Genomic DNA, 13,849 nt, shown 5'->3' on the forward strand with positions numbered 1-13,849 from the left:
TATCTCTCTCTCTCTTTCTCCCTCTCCCTCTCCCTCTCTCTCCCTCCCCTCTCTCTCCTCTCTCCTTTCTCTCTCTCTCCCTCTCTCTCTCTCTCTCTCTCTCTCTCTCTCTGGATAAATGTTACTTTTTGAGGAAAAATAAATAACTTATCTCAGAAAATCTAGATAGGACATTGATAAAGAAGTCAATGCCAAGTCCTACCAGCTGAATGGCTAAAGTGAGTATCCCTACATCCAATAGAGTTCATATAACAATCAATGTAGCAACTGAGGAAAGGTAGATATTTCTATATTACCTTGTTATATAATTATCCAACACAATAACAACAAAATAATCTTCCATCAAATTACCCAATCAATCTAACCAAAAAAGGTGTAACTCAGAAGTGCAAAGTTCTGAGTTCAATCCCAGCACGTGTGCCCATGCATAGAGAAATACACACACACACACACACACACACACACACACACACACTTACTAATACACTCACTATATCCACATGTCTTTCTAAATAAGTCATACTATGATTTGGATCTCTTACGAAAGTTCTCAAAAGGTAATCGAGAGCATCTAGACAGAGATTATACCTTAAGCATTAGGAAAGTAGAGGATATATATTTATTATGGGAGCAGCAAGTTGTACTGAGCTGTGTGATCTTAGCATGCTTACATTCAGTCAGCGAGCCCGATTATGCTGGCTCCACATATTATTAATGGCTGTTTCAGCTCTGCAATGCTTACCAATTTGTCTGCAGTTTTTATGTGAATGCAAATTAGGAGACCCTGTCTTGTTGGTCCTGATAATGTGTAGTGAAGGCTTGCAAATCTATGGGCTGAAAAAGACAAGTTGCTGTGGTGAGAACTGGAGTCATAATTCAGACTCACACTCAGTGGATACTCCCTGGGAAACCTCCTGTTGCTAATATGGACACTAATGGCTAAGATGCACATGAATATCTTGAACTAAATCTTTTAAAATGTCAGAGTTGAGTTCAGGAGCGATACCAAATTAGCAAACCATTCATATATTATTTATGTATGTCTGGATAAACAAGTAAATTATACATAGGATTTTTAAGTTCTTATTCATATTTTACAGAAGCAAGTTCATCTTATGTAAATCTGAATATTAATTTTTAGCTTTTATTCTATTTCTCTATCTGATTTTTTTCTTATTTCTTAAATAATTGCAATATTTTTCCTTTCCTTTCTTCCTTCCCAAGTCTCCTATATACCTATATGCTTTCCTTCAAATTCGTGGCCTCTTTTTTTCCACTAATTGCTATGGCATGCATATATTTATATAGATATATATTCCTAAATATGACCTGTTTATAAGTTTTAAGGAAGAGAATTTTTGTGAAAAGAGAGGCTGGCAAGATGGCTTGGTGTGTAAAGGAATATGCCACCATGCCTGCAGATATTCATTTGATCTCAAGGCCCCTTCTAGTGCAAGAACAAAAGTGACAATACCATCACCTCCACACATATACCCCACTACATTACTTAACTAACTAACTAATTAATTAATTAATGTAATAATAGGAAAGGAGGAAAGAGGCAAGGGTGGAAATGTAAATATAATGTACTCATGTATGAAACTCTCAAGTAAATGGTTTATCAATTTTTTTTCACGTATAAAATGGAAATAAGCCAGGATCTCAAAAGTCCAATAAATTAGATCCTTCAAGATCATTTTACAGTTAGGGCGATGCTAAGCGGTTTTAAGAATGACAACTTTATATGAAGACCCCACAATACATATAACCGCAAGTGTGATACAAGGGACAATGAAGGGCATGAGATTGACCAGCAAGACAATACAGGGGAAGCTAAACAAACAGTATAGCTCATGTTCACAGACTGCTAATGAGTCTCTTAAAGGGAGAATTGTTGGAAAATGTTGAGGATCAAGTTTTCAAATCTAGAGATCCCCACACGCCTTCCTGCTCAAAGAGTAGAGGACTCTGCTGGGAAGGGTTTGCTGCTAATGTATTTATAGAATGATTGTATTTCATTCAAACCTGTATTCCTTTAGGAAGAATTAAAATCATTTTTAATGAAAAAAAAATCTAGAGACCCTCATCCCTTCTGTTCTACTGAAATATATCAATTATCGGGCAACTTGATTTTGATTTTTTTTTAATTATGATTGAATTACTTTAATGAACAGGAACGTTATCGGTATCTCCAGAGAGAGTTCTGGGAGGGTAGGAGGGAAACAGTGGCTCTGCCAGGATACCCTCAGGGAAAGTGGGAAAGTCCTGAATGTATCACTTTGATGGGGCTGTTGCATCAAACCATCATATACACAGAGCCTTAAGAAGCGTATACATTTCCTCACAATACCAGAGGCTAGAGGGGCAAGATCAAGCTGTGTTCAGGGCAGGTTTGCCCTGAGGATGACCATGTGAGGAGAGCTTCCCACTCGCTCCCTATACAATCACCCCCTTATGCATACACATTTATGAATTTCCTCTTTGTAGTAAGAAAATTGCTCAAGTTGTACTAGATAGAACCCTTATTGCTTCCTTACTTTAAGTAAATCACCTCTTTTCTTTAAGGCTTTCTCTCTAAATGCTTTCTGAAAAGCCAGGGCTGTGAAATGCAAACTTTGGGGGAAAGCAATGTGTCTTTAACAACAGCTGTGTGATAGGAAGTGACAGAAAAACAAGTCACCAGTGACAAAAAGGGAGCCTTCCCAGGTCAGAACTTGGAATTGGTGTTTCTATTTGTCCTGTTTGCTTTGCTCTGTGAAACAAAGCCTCCTTCAACAGCCCATATTGGCCTAAACTTGCTTTGTAGCTCAAGATGGACTTGAGTATCCGAGGCTGTGGTCCTCCTGCCTCCATCCTCTGGGTGCTGGGATACTACTGTGTGTGAGCCTCGGATTCACTTTTTAGATAAATCTTATCCTTTGTGATAGGGATAGCATATTAAATTAATTGAGTTATTTGGGGTCATTTTGTATGTGTGGGCCTGTGAGTCAGTTTTTAGATAATCCTAATTTTGGATTTTTCTTTATGTGTTCAGAGATTTAGTTAGAGCTTGAGAATTTTGTATTTTGAACATATTCATCTTCTCCCTACATTTCCTTCCAGATACACCCTTCATTCCCCATCCCCAACTCCGTGTCCTCTTCTCTTTTTTTCACACTTGAAATCCAATTTGTGCTGGATCCACATATTATATTCATAGATATATGGCCTTCCACTGGAATGTGGTCAACCTAGATCAAACCCAGAGTGTGATGCATGCTGGGCAAGTGCCCTGCCACTAAGTTGAAGCCCCAGCCCTATGTTCTGATCTTAATTAAATATTCCTGACATGTATTAAATAATACTGAGCATAGAGCTCAGTATTGTCCATTGATAGCTGATCAAGGAGATGCCATCATCATTAAGAATGTGACCACTGATAGGCTTCCCATGGTAAAGTGGAGAATCCCATATCCACGCATACATGGGCAGCATTAACTGGATTTATGGGGTTGTATAAGACAAAGAGACATGAAATCGGGAGGCTCATAAGTTGGAAGAAAGAAAATGGGGTTGGCAAATATAGCATTCCTTCATTTATATGTATTAAATTCTCAAGAATAAAGAAGATGGCTTTTTTTTTAATTCTACTTTATTTTTATTTTTTTTTTATTTTTTGAGACATCTTTTTTATTTTTTTTTCAATTTTTATTAGGTATTTTCTTCATTTACATTTCAAATGCTATCCCCAAAGTCCCCTATACCCTCCCCATCCCCTGTTCCCCTACCCACCCACTCCCACTTCTTGGCCCTATTGTTTCCCCTGTACTTCGGCATATAAAGTTTGCAAAACCAAGGGGCCTCTCTTCTCAATGATGGATGACTAGGCCATCTTCTGCTACATATGCAGCTAGAGACACGAGCTCTGGGGGTACTGGTTAGTTCATATTGTTCCACCTATAGGGTTGCAGACCCCTTCAGCTCCTTGGGTACTTTCTCTAGCTCCTCCATTGGGGGTCCTGTGTTCCATCCAATAGCTGACTGTGAGCATCCATTTCTGTTTGCCAGGCACTGGCATAGCCTCACAAGAGACAGCTATATCAGGGTCCTTTCAGCAAAATCTTGCTGGTATATGCAATAGTGTCTGCATTTTAAATGGAGTGCAAGAATAATGTTTATAAGATGTATTCCTATGATATCTCAATGTCTTCATTCCCTAGTTTTCATACTAAACAAATTACTTAATTTTTCTGATCCTAATTTCTTTTTTTATTATTTTGTTTTGGTTTTTTCTTCTTTTTTTCCCTTTTTTTTTAAATTAGATATTTCTTGTATTTACATTTCAAATGTTATTCTCTTTCATGGTTTCCCCTCCAAAACCCCATATTCTATCTCCCCTCACCCTGCTCACCAACCCACCCACTTCCAATTCCCTGTCCTGGCATACACCTACACTAGGGAATCAAGCCTTCTCAGGACCAAGGGTCTCTCCACCCATTGATGTCCAACAAGGCCATCCTCTGCTACATATGCAGTTGGAGCCATGGGTCCCTCCATGTGAACCCTTTGGTTGGTGGTTTAGTCCCTGGGAGTTCTGGGGGAACTGGTTAGTTCATATTGTCGTTCCTCCTATGGGGCTGCAAACCCCTTCAGCTCCTTAGGTCCTTTCTCTAGCTCCTCCATTGGGGAACTTGTGCTCTGTCCAATGGTTGACTGAGAGAGCATCGACCTCTGAATTTGTCAGGCACTGGTGGAGCCTCTCAGGAGACAGCTGTAACAGGCTCCTGTCAGCAAGCACTTGTTGGCTTCCACAGTATGGTCTAGGTTTTGTGACTGTATGTGGGATGAATCGCCAGGTGAGGCAGTCTCTAGATGGCCTTTCCTTCAGTCTCTGCTCCACACTTTGTCTCTGTATTTTCTCCCACTGGTATTTTGTTCACCCTTCTAAGAAGGACCAGAATATTCATACTTTGGTCTTCCTTCTTCTTGAGCTTCATTTGGTCTGTGAATGGTATCTTGGTTATTCCAAAGTTCTAGGTTATTATCCAGGTATCAGTGAGTGTATACTATGTGTGTTCTTTTGTGATTGGGTTACCTCACTCAGGATGATAGTTTCTAGTTCCATCCATTTACCTAAGAATTTCATGAAGTCATTGTTTGTACTAGCTGAGTAGTATTCCTTGTATAAATGTACCACATTTTCTGTATCCATTCCTCTGTTAAAGGACATCTGGGTTCTTTCCAGATTCTGGCTATTATAAATAAGGCTGCTATGAACATAGTAGAGCATGTGTCCTTATTACATGTTGGAGCATTTTCTGGGTATATGCCCAGGAGTGATATTGCTGGATCCTCCAGTAGTACTAAGTCCAATTTTCTGAGGAACCACCAAACTGATTTCCAGAGTGGTTGTACAAGCTTGCAATCCCACCAGCAATAAAGGAGTGTTGTTCTTTCTCCACATCCTTGCCAGCATCTGCTGTCACCTGAATTTTTGATCTTAGCCATTCTGACTGGTGTGAGGTGGAATCTCAGGGTTCTTTTGATTTGCATTTCCCTGATGACTAAGGATAAACATTTCTTTAGGTGTTTCAAAGCCATTCAGTATTCCTCAGTTGAGAATCCATTTTTAAACTCCCTATCCCATTTTATAATATGGTTATTTGGCTCTCTGGAGTCTAACTTCTTGAGTTCTTTGTATATATTCGACATTAGCCCTCTCTCAGATGTAGGGTTGGTAAAGACCTTTTCCCAATCTGTTGGTTGTCATTTTGTCCTATTGATAGTGTCCTTTACCTTACAGAAGATTTGTAATTTTACACGGTCTCATTTATCAATTCTTGATCATAGAGTACAAGTTATCTGTATTCTGTTCAGGGAATTTTCCCCTGCGTCCATGTGCTCCAGGCTCTTTTCCACTTTCTTTTCTATTAGTTTCGGTATATCTGCTTTTACATGGAGGTCCTTGATCCACATGGACTTGAGATTTGTACACCGAGATAAGAATGGATCAATTTGCATTCTTCTGCATGCTATCCGCCAGTTGAACCAGAACCATTTATTGAAAATGCTGTTTTTCACAATATGAACTAACCAGTACCCCCCAGTGCTCGTGTCTCTAGCTGCATAGGTAGCAGAAGATGGCCTAGTCGGCCATCATTGGGAAGAGAGGCCCTTTGGCCTTGCAAACTTTATATGCCTCAGTACAGGGGAACACCAGGGCCAAGAAGTGGGAGTGGGTGGGTAGGAGGGGGAGGTATGGGGAACTTTTGGGATAGCATTTGAAATGTAAATGAAGAAAATACCTAATAAAAAATATTTTTAAAAAGAAAGATAAAGAAAATGCTGTTTTCCCCCCACTGGATGGTTTTAGCTCCTTTGTCAAAGATCAAGTAACCATAGGTGTGTGGGTTCATTTCTGGGTCTTCAATTCTATTCCATTGATATACCTGCCTGTGACTATACCAGCATCATGCAGTTTTTATCACAATTGCTCTGTAGTACAGCTTGAGGTAAGGGATGCTGATTCCCCAAAGGTTCTTTTACTGATGAGTGGTTTTTGCTATCATAGGTTTTTTTGTTATTCCAGATGAATTTGAGAATTTCTCTTTCTAACACTATGAAGGATTGAGTTGGAATTTTGATGGGGATTGCATTGAATCTCTAGATTGCTTTCAGCAAGAAAGCCATTTTTACTATGTTAATCCCGCCAATCCACGAGCATGGAAGATCTTTTAATCTTCTGATGACATCTTCAATTTCTTTCTTCAAAGCTTGAAGTTCTTGTCAAAGATCTTTCACTTGTTTGGTTAAAGTCACACCAAGATACTTTATATTGTTTGTGACTGTTGTGAAGGGTCTTATTTCCCTAGTTTCTTTCCCAGCGTGTTCATCCTTTAAGTATAAAAAGACTACTGATTTGTTTGAGTTAATTTGATATCTGGCCTCTTTGCTGAAGTTGTCTATGAGCTGTAGGAGTTGGTTCTCTGGTGGAAGACTTTTTTCTGTTTGTTTGTTTGTTTGTTTGCTTGTATTTTTATTAGATATTTTCTTTATTTACATTTCAAATGTTATTCCATTTCCTAGTTTCCCCTCCAAAAATCCCCTATCCCCTATCCCCTCCCTCTTCACCCCTCCCCCTGCTCCCCATCCCACCCACTCCCATTTCTGGCCCTGGCATTCCCCTATACTGAGGTATAGAGCCTTCACAGGACCAAGGGCCTCTCCTCCCATTGATGACCAACTAGGCCATCCTCTGCTACATATATAGCTAGAGCCACAAATTCCACCATGTGTTTTCTTTGATTGGTGGTTTAGTCTCAGGGAGCTTGTTCCTCTAATGCGGCTGCAAACCTCTTCAGCTCCTTGGGTACTTTCTCTAGCTCCTTCATTGGGGACCTTGTGCTCTGTCCAATGGTTAGCTGTGAGCATCCACTTTTGTATTTGTCAAGCACTGGCAGAGCCTCTTAAGAGATGGATTTATCAGACTCCTGTCAGCAAGCTCTTCTTGTCATCCACAATAGTGTCTGAGTTTGGTGACAGTAAGTGGGATGGATCCCCAGGTGGGGCACTCTCTGGATAGTCATTCCTTCAGTCTCTGCTTCACATCTTGTCTCTGTAACTCTTTCCATGGGTATTTTGTTTCCCCTTCTAAGAAGGATCCAAGTATCCACACTTTGGTCTTCCTTCTTCTTGAGTTTCATGTGTTTATCAAACTGTATCTTGTATCTTGGGTATCCTAAGTTTTGGGCTAATATCCACTTATCAGTAAGTGTATATCATGTGTATTCTTGGGTTACCTCACTCAGAATAATATCTTCCAGGTACATCCATTTGCCTAAGAATTTCATAAATTCATTTTTTATAGCTGTGTAGTACTCTGTTGTGTAAATGTACCACATTTTCTATATCCATTACTATGTTAAAGGACATCTGGGTTCTTTCTACCTTCTGGCTTTTATAAATAAGGCTGCTATGAACATGGTGGAGCATGTGTCCTTATTACATGTTGGAGCATCTTCTGGGTATATGCCCAGGAACGGTATTGTTGGATCTTCTTATAGTACTATGCTCAATTTTCTGAGGAACTGCCAAACTGATTTCCAGACTGGTTGTACCAGCTTGCAATCCTACCAGCAATGGAGGAATGTTTCTCTTTCTCTATATCCTCCTGATCTCTTTCCTCAGTTTTCCATCTGGTGATCTTGAGTTTGACCACAGAAAGCCACACTTTGAAATGAAAAAAGCCAACTTCTGCAACTCTTGTCTGACTTCGACAGGTGCCCCATGGCACAAGTGCACACACTAAATCTATGAATTATTAAATAGATGACCAGACAGTCAGACAAACACATACTTACATGCATACATACATATATCTATTATACATACATATTAGATAGATAGATAGATAGATAGATAGATAGATAGATAGATAGATAGATAAGATAAGATAAATAGATAAATTGACAGAGATAGGTTTGGTTTTTTTTTTTTTAAGTCAACCCCACTTAGCTTATTTCCAGTGTGATCTTTTCCAAAATTTGCATACTGGAGCCTCTCTATGGCTGTGATGGACTTAGCCTAAAGTGAACCAGAGCATCAGAGTTTTATTAAAGGTGCAACAGCTATACAAATCTGGAAGCCAAAGTTCTAATGCATCAACTGAACCATGATGGCATTGTTCTCTTAAACTGTCTAGCTCCTCAGTTCCTGTTTTACTAATGTCCATCTTATATAAATGGTCTTCCTCTAACCGCAACACTTCAGTAGAAATATGTACTATATATAGAATATATGTACTAAATGATGGAAATATGTGCTACAAGTTTAATCTCCTAAGCAGCATCCTTATGTTTTTCTACCATAACAGAAAAAAATTTTTTCATGGTTTGCTGCATGGTGTTTTAAATACATTGAAGAAAGATAAATCCCATCACTAGAAAGCAAGATTCAGCCATTTTCCAACCCAATTATTCAACCCATACTTACTATTTCCTATAGGACAAGGCTAGTCACAAAACCAAAATGAATATTAGAATGGATATTGGAGTAGTGTTTCTGATCTTTGAATAAATATGAAAATATTACTGTGTTAAACATAAGGCAAATATTTTGCTTGGAAAAGAAACCTCACAAGCTGATAATCTTGACACCACTACACACTCTTAAGCTACATAGTTGGGTACCTTAGATTCTATGCAAGTTAAACTGGGGCTCTGTTTACATCCCAGGCTGGGTGCTTTGCTTTACTCTCATAGTCACAATACAGAAAAGCCAGCTTTAAATACACATGCAATTACAACCCAAAATAATCCATATGCATCTCCTCTCACCCTGAGGTTGTGTGCCCTTGCCATATGCAGAAATAAATATCTAATAGATAAGTAGATCTGATATATTTTCAATATAATATAATTTTCCACTAACAAAGTAAATAGAGCTTAATTTCCACTATTGCTTCACAGTGTGAAAGGTCTCCTTTCTATAATTGATCATATCACAAATGTCTTGAAGTATCCATTTGACTAATTTTCTACCATAGACTGTAAGTCTGATGCTAAGGCTTCAGGAGGCTTTGGGATTCTGTTTGCTGCTCTGTTCTCTGTGTCAGACTGTAAGTCTGACTCATGAATGCAGTTATCACTCATTTTTATTAATTTTATATCGTATTCAGCACACACCTATTTGATTAATGTGACAAAACCTACACACGTTTTGAGTTTTGCTGGTTTAAGGAGCAAAAACAAGTATGATGTCTTCATCAATGTAAATAAAAATGCAGTTATTTGAGGACTTAGTGGACTCTCCCATCAAAAGGTTTCAATGTGAAAGTGTCAATTCAAACAATGAATTATCTTCATATGAACAGTGACTTCTGCAGGGAAGCCTCACTGGTGACTGGGCTTCAGGAGGCTTTGGGATTCTGTTTGCTGCTCTGTTCTCTGTGTGCACTTATTGGTGTTTGTGATTCCACACAATTGGGGAAATTGCAGCCTGTAACACCATTACCTCGTGTTATCTAATGAGCAAGATGATGGGACGAGGATGTGGTGGCACTTTGTGCTTTTTTTCCCCCGTTTGGCTTCCTGATTTTTCTATTAGCTGTGTTTCCATAGAACCTAGACCAATAAAGTGAGATGTTTATAAGAAAGCATCACAATTGATGTCACAAAGACCTGGAGCAATTTCTAATGTTTTATTGGGTCATAGTAATGGATCAACCATTTCTTTCTGACAGTTAAGCTACAAAATCCTGAAAACATTTCCAAATTCAATATTCACAGAAGTAGAAAAGACAGGTAAGGGTTTACCAAGGCTTGAGGGGTTGAGATCTAAAATGCAGATATGTAAAGCAACCTCAAATTTTTAACAAGTACATACAATCAGAAGTTCACATTTTCACTAAAATTGTATATACTGCAAGGAGAGTTTTATACCACAGACATATGAGTGTAGCAAACTCATCCCAGCATATTTGTTTATATCTATGATAGTAAAAAATATCTAACCCTTTCTTCATCTTCATGAGGAGAAATGAAGGTGAGTTTTAAATGTTTTTATTTTATTTTATTTTATTTTATTTTATTTTATTTTATTGAGAAATTGTGTTGGTGCACAATATTCAGTTATTTGTGCCTGTGAGTCAATTATATTTTCCCCTTAAGCTATTAATTGCTCACAAATAGCTAAGGAAAGCAGCATCCAGAAAACTGTAGCCATATCTCCTTTGTTGATTTGTTTCTCACCTGAACTGAGCCACCACTCTGGCTCATCCTTTCACTGAAAGCGCATTTTAACAAATTTTGTTAAACAGAATCAGAAACCCACTGCCTGGTTAGATTAGAAAGAAACAATTAAAATGGGGAATTGGGGTACTTTAGGTATCTGAGTTTCTATATTAGCTTGAATAGTGGCAACTGAGCAATTGTGTGTGCCAAATCATCAAATTTGTACAGCTGGCCATCAGAAAAGCCATCTTCTGGTATCTGTAACTGGAAGTCATAACTAAACCTAAACAGGTTTCTTTTTTCTTTTCTTTTTCTATTTAAATGCAGTGTCACACATAAGTGTCCATTTGTGCCTACAGATGGGACAGCTTTCAATTCTTCAATCAAAGAAGAAACTTTTTATTGTTGTTTATGGTGGTGGCAGTAATAAGATAAAACCTTCAAATGAATATTAATGAAGATTGTAAAGCTTGAAGTTGCATTGCACACTACTTAGCTGATTAAGTTTACATCCCCATAAAAGAAGCCTGGATACAGAGCCAGAGAGATGGCTCAGTGTTTAAGAGCACTTGTTCTTATTGGTGACCAGGCTCCATTTTCACATGGTCTCTTACAGAGATACATAACTCTAATTCTAAGGGATCTAATACCCTCTTCTGACATGTATGTGATGCCTATACATGCATATATATATATATATATATATATATATATATATATATTCACACACATACAGGCAAAACATTCACGCACAAATAAGTAAAGAAAATAAATCATCTTTTTGTAAATGTTTAAAAAAAAATAATGGAAACAGAGAAAACCTGGTTGTGTGTTCATTAAAAATATTATGAGACTAAGCTTGAGCTGTTTAGTGATGCTTTGAAGTCTAGGAGAAGACATAAGAAGGTGTATATACCTAGATGACTCCATTACCAGAGGAAGTGATAGGACCAGATACCCAAGTATGAATGGACAGGTGCACAAAGAAGTTTGTAACAAGCCCATCTGATACCGCCATACTGGGCACTGCAAAGGAAATAACATTTGGAAATAACAATACTGAAGCCCCACAAAATGCTTACAGAGCACAGGACTTGAGATGTAGATGCCAAAGGTTATACTAGTATATATGTCTACATAGGAGTATGCACCCATTATATTTATATGTGTAAACTGCATGCATCTCAATGTATCTTCTCACTCTTATTTTACAACAATCCAATGATCCATTTCAAAGTAAACTGAACATTTCCCTTCTTATGTATACACTTTAAATTCCTTTAGTTGAAATGCAATTCCCTTTCTGCCTCAAGACACCTTTACATCATCTAAGTAATAGACTTTATGCAAACATAATAGCACCCCAGAGGCCTAGTGTTTTAGGTAAGCAGCTCACCTGTGTACAGAACAAAGCAATATAAACCACTCTGAGATTTGAAGTTAGAAAAGCTAAAAGGCTGTTGTTGCTGTAAAAGAATACTTGGATCCTAGGTTATCTCTGGCAACCCTGGAATTTGTCATTCTCTGTGAGCACCAAATCTAAAGCGTTTCTTGTATTTGTGGCTTCCAAACCTTAGCGATTAAAACTGTCAACCATTCTACATACTGCGTTCTTTGAATGGAGGGTCTGGGTATTTTAATTTCCACTAGATAGATGGCACAGGAGCCTGTTAGGCTCCACTTTGATAAAAGTTGGCAATAGTGACTGTTTTCCAGCTGACCACAGTTCTCTGGTTTATTATCCACCACATCTCTAATCTTCCTGGAATGCTGGTGAGCAGCACAATAGGGCTTTTCACCAGTTCCTTCTCTGTAACTTCCAAAAGTAAAGTCTGCTTAATAAACTTGGGAGCCAACAGGGTTTCTTCTTAGGAACTTAAAAAAGGTTAGACCAATATTTATTATCTATCAAACCTGGCATGCTCGTCTTCCAGAAAGCAATGCTGCCTGGACTGGACTCAAGACTGGGTTTCCTGCCAGTTCCTCCTCTGCAGCTCTTTCTCATACTTTAAAATCAGAGCTTGTTGGCAATCGTGTTCCAATATAATGGATGGCCATCAACTGGTATCAGCCACTCAAGAAGCTGTTGGAATGTGTAATTTCTTTGAGAATCAACATCAGTTGTAATATGGAAATTAAACATTATGGAACCAAGTTGACATAATGATAAATTGAAATTAATGCTGATGCATGGCTGGAATATTGAATGTTTGTGTACAGGCATATCTGTGTTGAAAAAGAAAGGCAAAGCAAATGCCTGTCTGTTTCCTCCATTATTCCAGTGTCATCTGAAATACATGAACATAATTCAAAGTGCTATAAAGCTGAATCACTAGAGCAAAAACACCACTACCAATGTAATTTGTTAAAGGTTTTCAGAATATTTAACACATGGAAAGATATTAGTGATGGCCCACAAATGTTAGTAAGTTTCTCTCCAACGTCAGGAGAATATGTTGGTGCTACTTGCTCATTAGCTAAGCTACTTTTGCATTCCGAAGTTAGGCCTCACATTTTTCTTAAGAGCTGAGACTGTTTATCATTATATTCACACTTGCGTTTCAAAGCTGAATGGAAACAGGGGAGGGGCTGGTGAGATGGCTCAACAGGTAAGAGCACTGGCTGTTCTACCAGAGGTCCTGAGTTCAATTTCCAGCAACCACTTGGTGACTGACAACCATCTAAAAGGGGATTCAATGCTCTCTTCTGGTATGTAGGTATACATGCAGCAAGGCATGCATACATTAAATACATACATACATACACAAATGGATAAATGAGGTTTAAAGATAAAAACTGAGAAAATCCTCCCTGATACATAAAAAATAATGTCCTCATCTCAAACATTGAGGATCCCCCAGGAGCCATAATTTCTGAGTCTGTTGATGCTGTTCAATGCTCTGAAATCATTAAGCACTAGATATGAACCCCCTGCTATTTGACTCATCTCAATACAGTAGTTAAAAGTCAGAGATTCTAACTTTTCCACTGCTAACTTCATAGAGATGGACATCAGGTTTCGTATTTTAAAAATAGCAAAGGTAAACGCCGGGCGTGGTGGCGCACGCCTTTAATCCCAGCACTCGGGAGGCAGAGGCAGGCGGATTTCTGAGTTCGAGGCCAGCCTGGTCTACAAAGTG

This window comes from Mus caroli, chromosome 16 (genome assembly GCF_900094665.2).
Source record: "Mus caroli chromosome 16, CAROLI_EIJ_v1.1, whole genome shotgun sequence".
In the NCBI taxonomy this organism is placed as follows: Eukaryota; Metazoa; Chordata; class Mammalia; order Rodentia; family Muridae; genus Mus; species Mus caroli.